This window comes from Tetrao urogallus (genome assembly GCF_951394365.1).
Source record: "Tetrao urogallus genome assembly, chromosome: 1".
NCBI lineage: Eukaryota > Metazoa > Chordata > Aves > Galliformes > Phasianidae > Tetrao > Tetrao urogallus.
The window spans coordinates 120,714,630-120,726,679 of NC_136813.1; the positions used below are offsets into that span (position 1 = coordinate 120,714,630).

Below are 12,050 nucleotides of genomic sequence, written 5' to 3' on the forward strand. Positions count from 1 at the left end.
AGTAATGTTTCCCTTTTTCCAGTCACCAGGTATTTCATCCAACAGCCATGATTTTTTAAATATGGTGGAAAGTGGCTGGCAACCATATCAGCCATTTCTCTCAGAACTCTGGGATGCACATCATCTGGCCCCGTGTATTTATATACATTCAGTTCCATGAGGAGGTCTTCAACTAGTTCCACTGTTACAGTGGGAAGGAATCTGTTTCTCTCACCCACACCTAGAGGTTCAAGGTCTTGATAGATATGGGGAGACTGACCACCAGTGAAGACTGAGGGAAAGCACTGATTGAGTACCTCAGCTTTTTCCATGTCTGAGGAAGCCAGCTCTCCATCCTCATTTATCATAGGAGGAACACTCTCCTTGGTCTGTCTCCCTCCTGATAAACGAGGACAGAGAACTGGCTTCCTCAGACGTGGAAAAAGAAGGTAAAAGAACTCAGAACCTTCCTTGGCATGACAGGTTGGTGGAGACTATGGATCTGTAATTATGGCCAAGATCTCAAAGAGTTTAATCTTGATTAGGACAAATTCTACTCTCAGTTATATCAGATAGACTATAGACTACCTCCAAGGGAAAGTTAAAGCCCACAGAACGTTTCAAGATGAAGTTCTGGGTAATCTCCACAAACACAAAATGAGGTTCAAAAAGCAGTCATGACAATCTAAGAGTTTAATGTCATTAAAGGGCAAGGATTCCACTCCTCTCTCCTTGCTTACTTCTCCAAACCCCTGAACTTCCCTTTCCTGTTCTTGTACTGATTTTGACATTCACTTTCTTTCCAACTCACTAATTTGATAAAATATATATATATATCATTTTTGTTGTTGCTGCACTGGATTTTCTGCCAGAATAGTGAGCTCAAGGGCTCCTCGAAGAGAAGACATCATTTGCATATCTACCTGCAAATGGACAAAACCAGTTCAGGGCATGTAACAAGTGGGCACAAAGGGAAGGAAGAAAACTGAAAAGGAAGGAGGCAGGCCAGGCCCTTCTCTTTCTATCAGCAACAGGCTTTTAAGAACCATTCAACACAGGCCAGATGTGCTTTCACCTTCATTATTTCCACACGTGTCACCTTGATGCAAAATGCTCCCACTAAAGCAAACAGATCTGCCTGAATCTGTAATACAACTGGACTACATACTTTGTCCATCTAGTTGCAGATAGTTTCTCAGCATATTATAACACCATTCCCCATCTAAAAAAACAAGCAAAGCAACTCCCAACATCTGAAGTTAATGTGAAAGATTCAGTTCTCTATTTTCGGACTCAATGTCTTCCCCACTTTTCTCTTCCCTCTCTCCATGTTTTAGTTTGGAAATAAAATCTGTGTAATGGTTCTTCATACTAAACACAAACAATTCTACTTGCTTGGCATTCACCATGCCTGTTTTACTGAATAGGAAGGAAAAAATGTCATTAATTTGGCCATTATCATTAAATTGCATGGTAAGAGACAAGCACAATTTCAGTCTAGGCTAAAAATGTCAAAGCACTATTCTGTGAGGCTGACTTAAATTTTATCACAGCATATATAACTGAGGTACTTGCATAAACCATAATCCTGACTTAATGGTTATTTAAATGCATTAGAAAATTAGTTCAAAACAAACCTGGAGCACTGATAAGAAGGACTTTTCTTTCTGCTAGTCTTGCTGTGCCATTCGACTTGACAAAGGCATGAAACATTCTTCAACAATACAACAAGAGACTGAGGGGAAAAGAGAGATGTCCATTCCAAGAAATGTAGTCACACAACTCCTTGATTCAAGGAAGCAACTTTTTGTCAGTCTTCATTAGTAAGTTGTAAAGTGCTGCATTAACAGGATGAAGGTAATTTATCATTAGTCTTTCAAAAATATCTTAACTGTAAAATCCACTGCACTGGAAAGATTTGGTTTGGAAATAAAAGAAGGATGTGTTTTGGTGAATGGTGATGCATTCTGCCCAAGTCCAAGGTATAATCCACACAGTGGTTATTTAAGTAGCAAGGCATGCCATGTCAGACTCTGTTGATCCCATCCATTTCCAGTCTATGGTAATTAAAAAACAATGAGCTAGGTACATAAATTGTACAGATACGTGAAGGTGACTGATGTATGTGCCAAAATAACCCAGAGTGTGCAATAAACACAGTATATATTCTACTTTCATGTGTTACTACTGTCATACCTATTCACTACCTAATGGTTTTGATCTGTTGTGCACTTGGATCAAATCTAGTAAGAGCAGGCAGTTTTTTGGGGTTTTTTTAATTATTATTATTTTATTTTTTATTTTAGTCTCAAAAACAAAACTATAAAACTGTAATATATGTGCTTCTTTTGGGGAGGACAGAAAGCACGAGACAGAAAGGTGATTAATAAAGTTATTTATAAAGAAGTGTATCTACAATGTTTAATAATTTAAGGCTCACAAGTAACTAGTATCTCATCAGTAATAAAAAATTTCTGTGCTTAAAGCACTTTTCATACTAGACAAGCAGATCTGTAGTGATCACAAGTGAAAAACTCTACAAGTGCTGATCTGCCAATGTTCCTAGTGCTTTAATGGAGTGATACGTCTCAGGAATAAGAAATCCCTTTTCACGCAAAAATGATATTATATAGATACAAAATAAATTGGAATATTTTCAGTTTGAAACTACAGTACAAAACCCTCTCATTGTTCCCTCCCACTCCAAAATTCATTCATTCTCTGCACACGTCCCCCAGCTCTTTAACAATTTGCAGAAAATGTATTGATTACAAATGACCATTTCAAGTCAACCATGATTTGGAACTAAATAAAACTTAAAACAAACTTAATAAAAGTTTCTACAAATCAGATTTTGCATTTTCATAATTTACCAGCTCCTGCATAATGGAGAATAGTTTACATAATCTATTTTAAAAACAGGTGACCATTTGTGTCATGGAAAAAGAATATAAAAACATTTATTTCTGGAGGACTGCTCAGGACAATGATCAAATTATAAAATACAGCCTGATTTAAAGCAAAAAAACGAAAAACCAAGCAACAAAACAACAACTGGTAGGAAAATAGATATAGTAGCAAGTTTCTGACACCAACAAATTCTGCTGCATCTTTTAACTACAATTCTCTCCTTTCCTTACAGGTCTGTTTCCCTGCTGCTGTCCAGACAGAGGGCATAGAGTGATTTTCTGAGATCTACATTACTTTTAGCTTTGATACTGTTTTTCTCTAAAGGGCTGGTGCTGCTTTTGAACCCTTCATTATTTTCCAAGTGCACAACAGATTTGTTCAGAGAGTTTTTACTGGTTCTTCTCTTTCCATCTACCCCAGTTACACTGCCCTGAGCACTGCTGTGTTCTTCTTTGAGCATAGATTGATCCTCATGGTCAGTCTCTCGGTGGTAGAAGTAGTTGAAGTTGGACACAATAACAGGGACGGGCAGGGCAATGGTGAGCACACCAGCGATGGCACATAAGGAGCCCACGATCTTGCCCCCCACAGTAACAGGTCGCATGTCCCCGTAGCCCACAGTGGTCATGGTCACCACAGCCCACCAGAAAGCATCAGGGATGCTGGAGAAATGAGACTCAGGATCATCAGCCTCAGCAAAGTAGACAGCACTGGAGAAAAGGATCACTCCAATGAAGAGAAAGAAGATGAGGAGGCCCAGCTCTCTCATGCTGGCTTTCAAAGTCTGTCCCAAAATCTGCAACCCCTTGGAGTGCCTGGAAAGCTTGAAGATCCTGAAGACTCTGACCAAGCGGATGACTCTGAGGATGGCCAAGGACATGGCTTGTTGCTGGCCCCCACTCCCATTGCTGCTGCTACCCCCAGGCTGCTGTTGCTCATTGGCCAATTCTGTGCCCAGGGTGATGAAGTAGGGGATAATGGCCACGATGTCAATGATGTTCATGATGTTGCGGGAGAACTCAGGCTTGCTGGGGCAGGTGAAGAAACGCACAAGGAGCTCAAAGGTGAACCAGATGACACAAGTGGTCTCGATGATGAAGAAGGGGTCAGAGAGGCTACTTGGTGACTGCATGGGTGGAGTGTCTCCAGCTGTGGAGTTCAAACCCCCAGTTTGTGAGGGCAAAGACATGGGTATCTCTCGTTCATCCCTGAATTCAGGCAGAGTTTCCAGGCAGAAGGTGATGATGGAGATAAGGATCACCAACACAGAGACAATGGCAGTGGCCCGGGCTGAGCTGGAACTTTCAGGGTACTCAAAGATGAGCCAGACCTGGCGCTGAAACTCACTGTGGGGAAGGGGCTTCTCCTCCTCTCTGATGAAACCTTCATCCTCCCAGAAACGCTCCATGGCCTCCTTGCCCAGCTGGTAGAAGCGGATCTCATCAGCAAAGACATCAATGGAGACATTGACAGGCCGCCGAAGCTTGCCCCCAGACTGGTAGAAATAGAGGATGCCATCAAAGCTGGGCCGGTTGCGGTCAAAGAAGTATTCATTGCGGAGCGGGTCAAAATACCGCATACGCTTATCAGGATCTCCCAACAGTGTGTCAGGAAACTGGTTGAGGGTGCCCAGCTGAGTCTCAAAGTGCAGCCCAGAGATGTTGATTAGAACCCGCTGATGGTGCATGGCGCCCTGGCTCACTGCTTTCATCTCCTCCTCCTCACCGGCCGCTGCCATGGTCATGCCCCGGTGGTGACCCCCCTCCTCCGCGAGATCCATTTCAGCAGCCGGCCGGAGGCGCAGAGCTCGTGGCTGCGGTTGGGGTCCGGACGCCGCTCGGACGTTGATGCTGCCCTCACTGCTGCTGCAGAGCCTCCTGCCGCTTCCTCGGAGGACAGGCGGGGTCTTCTCCCGCTCCTCGTCCACCTGCGGTGGCGACGAGGCCGGTGGCGTACCCACCTTGCCGTCGCTCAGTCTTGCAACAGACGTGGACCCCGCGAGGCGGAGTAGCTCGCGCTGTCGCCGAGCTCCGGTGCTACCGCCGACGCTGCCGGCCGTGGCATCCTCGCCAGCCGAGATGGCCCCGCCACCGCCGTTCTCCAGAGTCACCAGCGCGATCTCCATGGGCAGCAGAGGCAGTAGGCGGGCTCCACTGAGGTGGCGGGCTTTCTGTGCATACCGACTCACCGCTGCCAGCCGCCTCCGGACGTATGGGCGGCCGCCCTGTCCTGCCCTGCCCGCTCCTCTTCAGTGCTCTGCGGCCGAGCGTGTCCGAGCGCGGCCCGGGGAAGCCGGCCGGGGACCCGGATATGAACGAGCGATCATTCTGATGGTTGACGTCAGCGAGAATCCCTTCTCCCCAGCGGTGGCGGCGCCAGCCTCCCCCGGTATCGGGCTGCTGCAGCACCGCCCCGCCCCGCAGGTAGTACTGACCGCACCCGTGCCCCAACCCAGCCACTATGTGCCCTCAGCGGAGAGAATCGTGGTGTGACCCCGCGCGGATATGTATTCCTTGCGTCGCGAAGGTCTCCGGCTGGAATTCCCGGGGCAACTCTCAAATGAAATCTAGAGCTCCTCTTGATGCGTACCCCATTTCCCGGCCCCCACCGCTTAATGAGAACAAAGAAAGGAATGGGATCGGTTTTGCTTTGCTCCCTTCCTTTCCCTGCCCTTAACATGCAGCTCCAAAAGGTGCTTCTATATCCAGCAGATAGCAACCGTTCCACCGGGCTGCCGGGTTATTATTTGCAATTTCGAGCCATAGTTTCCCTTTGATGAATTCTTAAACCAACATCTAAGGCTGGTACACTTCAAAATACATGCATTTTATTAAAGAAAAAGAATTGAAGAAGCTTTATATGATGACTTCAGTTACACTTCAGTAATATAATCAATGCTGAGATCTTACTTTCTGGATTCAAACAGTGAACTTCAAGGTCTAGAGAACAATATTCTAAATATATATACAAACAACATAGGATTAAAATCTATACATATATATATATATGCACAGCATCAGATGTATAGGATAGTAAATGAAGAAAACATTTTTCCTTCTAGGTGGCATCACTGCAGTGACATTTGAATCCTTGCAGCAGTAATGATAGATTCATCAAACCTAGATTTGCTGGGATTAATGAGTTTTCACTTAATGTAAACTATTGCCTCTGTGTATGAAATATGCCTAAAGATATTATAAGCCATGCCAAAACAGAAAACCATAATTATATTGAATGATTATTATAAATTATGATTTGTCTATGATCTATAATTTGCCTCTGAGAGCTAAGCACAGAATCACTGACCTGTTCTGCCTTTGTACAGCATGTTTTCTAGTACCTCACTGAAATCCTGATGAAGAAAATGCACATTACTAACTGATTCAGTTGGAAAACATGGCTGTGTTTTCTGGGTACCTTCTTAGCATCTCTAATAGTTCTGAGATCTTAGGATGTTATCTGTGTATGTGGGTACAAGGGAAGAGAGGAAGAAAGGGTGAAAGAGAGGGGAAGAAATATCTATTTCAGAAAGCAAATTTTAAGGGCCAATTTTTATTTAGCATTCCTAATTTTCTGAACATTGTGAAATGAGAAGAGCAGACCATCTAGTAGAAAGCAAAGATATTGGAGAGAAAAGATGGCATGCAGACATAACTGAGATGTGTTATTCATGTTTTAACCTTTCTGTTAAAGAATATATTTCTTCTTATACCTATGAGTTAGCAAAAAAACATTTTTTACCCTGAGTACATGCACATGTGCAATCAGCTCTATACATTCCAGCATATTCACACCCAAACCTACCATTCTCTCTAGCTCCCCCTGCCATTTATTTCTTACAGTCTAGTCATCATGCCTGTTGTCATATTCTATGAATAAAGTATTGCTTTTTTTTCTCTGTCTGATCTGTAATTCTTCTAAGATTCCTTGCTTTACCAGCCAGCATCTAGGAGAGATGCACACAAGCTTTTCAGAAGAATAAAAGCCATTCAAAAGAAGATAGAGAAGATTCCCTATCTTCTCTCTAAAGATGAATCTGCATTCCCAAAAGTACCTTAACAACTTCTGCATGGGGAGAAAAGATGTTGTTCTGTACAGCATCCTGCCAGGGACCTGAATTACACTTCCATGTGTACAGACCTGTCCAATAATATGCACCACACCTGAGACTTCTGTAATTGCTTCCCTCTGTAGTTAGAAATGCATTTTATGTATATTCAAGTATTCTCTGGCCTTTCTTTAAGGTCCTGGGACAGATGCAACTGGCTGATCCAAGGATCACCTAATACATGCCATTACACAGCAGGAGAATCTGCTGGGAGCTGTCATTCAGTGGGACATTCCCACAGAGTAAGTTGGTGCCTTCTTACAAAACAATGACCTACCCCACTTGGGGGTTTCATGTGTAGAGAGATAAGACATAGAGACAGTCTGCAGATGTTACATTCATCTACCCAATATATAAATAAAAATATGATGCTGAGATGTGGAGAGACATCTGCCAGCCTCTAGATGCTTGGTCAGCCCACAGCCCCTCCTTTTGGTAGTTGGACCAGACATGTCAGCTTCAATACATTTTGTGGGGAGAGATGCCGTGAAGGTTCCTTTTTGATCTCCTTGAATTGTCTGAGTAACAGTCCCATTGTGGCAGATGGTAACAGAAGAAATTGAAGGAGTTAAGGCAAATCTGTGCCTCCTCCACTTGGTTAATTCCCCAGCAGCCTGATCCTCTGTTGTGATAATTCAGGCCAGAGATAGCGAGATAGGCTGCGACAGTCCCCAGGGAGACTCCACAAAAAAAAAAAAAAAAGACTTTTATTTCCTGTTCAGGAGGATTAAGTGCAAGGCCATTGACAAATCACAGTAAACATCTGGATGAGAGCACTCCATCTATCAGGGCCTAATCCATGAAGTTATTCATTACTGTAGTCAGCAACTTTACATTGTTCTATATATAGTATCAGCTGATCTTTTTTAATGTTCGTCTTGGAGATGTTTTATCAACTGATTTTATTTATTGTGCAGAGCAATCTACTGCATCCTATCTTTGCCTAATTAATTATTTAGAGTAATTATGCCTTTAAAAACAAACAAACATACAAACAAACAAACCATACAGTGCCATATTTTTCGGTAGTATCCAAAAAAATCCTGTTGTTAAAACCCAACTATGTTCCTGTATTTTATGCTGTTTTGCAGTTTTAAGCCTAAGTTTCTCTGGAAACTTTACATCACACAGTCAAGAAAAAAAAAAATTGGAATTATTTTTTATTTTCTGTATTTTATTATAATTCCAATTAGAATCACTCTCATTAATCTTCCAGGAGAAAGTAAGCACTGAGTAAATGGTCTGGTTAATTCAAAACTAATTTGGTCAGAACATCTGTACATTGACTTGAACAGTAGGAAAGATGCTGAACACTATCAGATATCAAGCTTATTCATTATACTGTGTATCTTACAAATGCAAGCTACTTTGAAAAATAAAAAGGCCCACATTTTATAAGGGGAACACTTGCACACAGCTGTGTCCTTGGAAGTCATCTGTCTACCCTGCCTAATATTCATTGCTGCTCACACCAAAACCTTGCCCATATACCGCATACATTGTTTTTCATACAGCTGCGCCACCTTGTTTCCAGTTAAATCTGCAGGCTTTGACATTGATATTGGTGGGATCAGCATTTAGCCCAGAGGTTTTTATAAGTCCAGTTGCAAAAGGATATTTTCAACCTCAAAATATTAGACTCTACCAGAGAGTATGAATCATCCAAACTTGCAATTTATGATTTCCAGTCCTTTTGACTTGCGGAGTATTACTGTGATGTAATATTTAACTGCAAGGACTTGAAAAGGAAGCAGCAAGATTAGAGATCCTACATAAGACATAAGAATGATTATGCCATCATAGAGAAAATCACAACATGGTACATACTCAGAGTATCCTCAACCTGGACTACAGGTTGCCTCTCACAGCACTTCTGAAAAACTTGCCTTCCCAGTTCAGCAGCTTTTTCCACAATATAGAGGGGTACCACATGTCCACCAAAGGTTGAGCCTTGACAGTTACTGCAAGGAGCAGGTTTGGAATCCATCCTTTCCCATAGCTGGCCTTGCATCTGTTCTCTGCCATGAACTGGTAACCTAGATCTTGAAATATGAAAACCAAAGGTGGGAGACTCCTTTTCTTCCTGAGTGGTCATCCGACTATCCTACCTGCAGTGGTTTTGATTTCTATTTTAGCTTAGGGAGAAGTACAGATGTTACTTGTATTCATTTAAACATGAATCCTTTTACTTTATATTTTACAAAGTCACTTGTCTCAATAACCTGTAACAATGAGTTCTACCTACTGAAAGTCAGTTAAATAAAAGCTGAATTCCTGTATCATCTTTTGCACTACAAATATATTTCATTTTCATGCAATGCTTTCTTGTTCTGCTTTTGCCATTCAGAATAAATAAGAATTCTGGACCAGTCCTCTCTGCACCATTTTACAACTACTCTAGCTCTTTTTTTTTTTTTTTTTTTTTTTTAAACTGCTTACATGTTGTTTCTATAACCACTCTTTATATGGAGTTACCTCTCCCACATACTTAACTACAATCATTGTCCTTGTCTAAAACATTGCTTTTATTCTGTATCTTTGAAAAAATATGGTATTGGCAGGTTTTGTTACCTCTTTAGAGAGAAGGAAATGAAAAAGGAATTCTGTATAGAGCAAGTAAAACTCACATATTTTTCTTTAACTCTTCTTTGTTTGCCTGCAATTAGATAACTCTTTGAAGGAACTCAATGAAGGGTGTTGAATTTCCACCCGTACTAAGAATCCAAAGATTTCCCAAGTAACTGCCTCACACCTCTCAATATCAAGCTATGTTTTCAGGGCTCCAGAGGGTAAAAAGGCTGCCACACAAAACAGAAGAGGAGGAAGTCTAATTTTTAAGTTTTCTCTTTCCATTTCATTACAAAAATGGGGTTTATCAGCTTGAAGCAAATGTAGTCATTGAAGGCCTATAGGCAGTTTTCTGAAAGTATCTCTCAGAGCAAGACAAAAGCCAGTTCACCTCTCACACGGGTGTATTAGATGCCTAAGGACATAGTGATTTCATAAATAGCAAACAAAAATTCTTGTGCCAGTGAGAGGACAGAGACAGACAGCAGGTGCCTTCACATCCAATACATGGAAGTGCAGAGATGAGTACATGAAATTAATTACCAGCTGCATGATGGCAAGATAATGCTTCCACCACAGGTACATCTGGGGTTGCAGGCTGGGCAGAGCCTAATAATCATATGTGAAGATGTGTACAAATGAATTCAGCATCCCAATAAGGAAGGCTAAGGAGAAAAGAAGCTGGTATTAGCAAGGCATACAAACCTTTAAGATAAACCTTTGATAACCTCAAAGTCACTGTGTTTCTGCTTTCAAAATATTACACATGAACTTTCAGTCACAGTGGTGCCTAAGACATACTTCATTTTCTCCATGCTCCTTTCAGCATACTTCCACGCCATAGCTAGTGTTCAGAGACAGAAAAGCACTTCAAAGCTAGAAGAGAGAATTCTTCTGACTCTGGCATTTCACACTATTCTGGTGTTAAGACTAAGTAATCGAAATGTTTCCCCTAAAAAGATGACCCCAGTTTCTTGAAAAGAGCCTGCTTTGATTGGTAAAAGAAGAAAGCAGCCTTGATATAGATTGGAGTGAGGACTGGGTATAGTCACAGCAAGAAATGGAGAGAGAACCTGGACTGCTGCACCAGGCCTCACTGAATGGGGAATGAGGGATCGCTGGACTAGGTTGAGATCTAAGCAGACCTTATATAGAATGTTATTTTTCTGTTCGGAGAAGGAATATCTGGTACATGAGACAGTTAATACAGAAGTCTAAATAATTCAAAGCAGATAGTAGAAACAGAAATGCACATATTTTTCGCATGTTTGGAAATAGGTGGTCTTCCTATCTACTAGTCAGTTCATCTGCACTGTTTATGCTATCTCCACAAGAAAATTAAAACAGAAGTTGACCAAAGAAACTTACCTTGTTTTTTAGGCATATATTTCACTCCTGACAATCAGCTGAACAGCTTAGTGTTATGACAATACACAGGCAGAGAAATCACCTGCTCTTGTAAGAAACAAGAATAAAGAAAATCTGAGAGAAGTTGAATTAATAAAATTTGACAGAAGATTTTACACTAAAAATTGATGAGAATAGCAAATGATGGCTCCACACCCATTTCCTCTTTTGCTTATAGAAGCTGGTGTAATTCAAAACACGCAATACACCCTGTATTATTTGGAATGGGGAGAAAGTGAAAGGTAGGATTTCTTCCACTGAGTCTCAACTACTTTTACTTTTGGATTTATGTCCCGCTCTCAAAAGATGATACATCTTAGTCTTGGACTGAGTTTTCATATAATTTACAGCTTGAGTTTCAGGATTTTTCAGGATGCTTTTCAGGATGAAGGCCAATTTCTTACTGGTGCCAGAGAATGATCTACTGTACCATGCTGAATGTCCAAACTCTTCTGGGATTTTTGCTAGTAAAGACTGTTTTTGCAGATGAGTACATGTCATGTCCCTGTATTTCTGCGCACACACACATACTATCAAAAAGTGATTCTACTTTTCAGGGATGGGACTAAAAAAAAGCTGCTGTTCTCGTTGATGAAAGTGAAGTCAGGTTGGTGAACCCACTGACAATAGTCGTAGGAGGGCTCCACAAGCTGATTCACTTTTCAGAAGTATATTGTGAGTTATCCCCAAAGAGAACTACTCTGAAGTCTTAAGTCAAGATTCAACTTAATGCTTCTGATCAAGCAGAGAGATAGGATTCCATTGTTAGTTCAGTCAGCTATTTGCAGTACAGAAGAAGACCTGACAGGCTGTAAAATGCTTCAGGATAACTTTCACTTCAACACAGAAGAGAATCACAAAATACTGTGAGTTGGAAGAGACCTCAAGTGAGCATCTAGTCCAACCTCTCTGCTAAAGCAGGTTCCCTAGAATAAGTTGCACTGAAAAGTGTTGAGGCAGGTTTTGAATATCTCCAGAGAAGGTGACTCTCCAAGCTCTTTGGGAAGGTTGCTCCAGTGCTCTGTCACCTTCAAAGTAAAGAAGTTTGTCCACAGGTTTGTATGGAACTTCCTATGTT

General features: G+C 41.6%; 1 pseudogene across 1 annotated transcript; it reads right to left on the minus strand.

The window, feature by feature from the left end:
* Nucleotides 1–3,115: 3,115 nt before the first annotated feature.
* Nucleotides 3,116–5,014, minus strand: LOC306955357 (potassium voltage-gated channel subfamily A member 1 pseudogene; annotated as a pseudogene). Its single transcript has one exon. The product of its transcript is annotated as a potassium voltage-gated channel subfamily A member 1 pseudogene (transcript).
* Nucleotides 5,015–12,050: the final 7,036 nt, after the last annotated feature.